The sequence below is a fragment of the Micropterus dolomieu genome, linkage group LG08, assembly GCF_021292245.1.
Source record: "Micropterus dolomieu isolate WLL.071019.BEF.003 ecotype Adirondacks linkage group LG08, ASM2129224v1, whole genome shotgun sequence".
In the NCBI taxonomy this organism is placed as follows: Eukaryota; Metazoa; Chordata; class Actinopteri; order Centrarchiformes; family Centrarchidae; genus Micropterus; species Micropterus dolomieu.
In genome coordinates, this window is record NC_060157.1 from 31,899,115 (window position 1) to 31,900,397 (window position 1,283).

A 1,283-nucleotide genomic window follows, 5' to 3' on the forward strand; every position below is an offset into this window, starting at 1 on the left:
TGGACTAGTTTTTCTGCATCATTTTTAGACAGGATGTTCCTGATTTTCGCAATATTACATAGGTGAAAAAAGGCGGTCCTTGAAATTTGCTTAATGTGGGACTTAAACGACATGTCCTGATCAAAGATAACTCCAAGATTCCTCACAGTGGTGCTGGAGGCCAGGGCGATGCAATCCAGGGAAACTATATCTACAGCATTAAACATTGAAATGTGTGTTGTAATGGGCTGTATATTAACTTATTGGGAGAAAACTGGTAGTTTTATGTAAAATCAGACGTTGAACACCCTCATATCACCAAAATGGCACGATCCTTGTTTTGCAGCGAAGAAAGATTCGACTGTCAATCTCACAGTCGAATCTTTCTCTGCCCATCAAAGCATCGAACCTTCGACTATTAGAGGTCAGCCCTAATAGTTACCTTATATTTTATTACGTATTTTAAAGTAAAATCATGTTGAAAATGTGGGTATCAAATTAGATACAGAAGGTATATATGGTAATTTATGTATACATCTGTAACTCATAGTTTTATTGCATATCCTTCATTATGCATCCATTAAGCTACACTCTTTTAATTATTTAAGTAAACTAATTGAAGGCATTTTTAGAAAGAAAGCAGAAATTAAGAAATTTTTTCGCCTAACACAAAATAAAACTTGAGGTATCCAATTTCTTTTTTAAATTTGGCATTAGGTTTAATAAGCACTCCATTTTCAAAAAAATAGAATTTTCTGGCAATTGTTTGATGGTTCAGGGTTTACAGGGTTAAGAACAACAGCTCCTTCATCCAAATTAAAGCCGGCAATGCAGTTTAGGGTCAGCTTTTCAACAATCCTCAAAACCTTCCACATCTTTCATACATTCGTACTATTCAACTTTTTTTAAGCCAGCAATTCAGTTTCGCGCAAGCTATTCAACAGCCAGCTTTCACATCGCAGTTTCTTCGAAAATTGCTTTTCTAGTTATAACAAATTTCAAAGACAGTTGAATAGCTTGAAGAGTTTGAATAGGATTCGAAAGTTGAATAATACGAAGAAAGAAGGACAGATGTGGAAACTTTTCATATTTGAATGGAGTTTCTAGCTGAAAGTATGAATGAGTAGATAATAGTTAAAAAACCTTGAAAAAGTGTGAAAATGGGGACATTTTGAATGTTCCGTCCATCCACTTGCATGGTAAGAAATGCCTGGAAAGCCTTGAATATCTTGAAAAGTATGAAGGTTATCAAATTTCTGAAAACATCCTAATGTCCTAATAGAGATGAATATTTTAATCCTTGA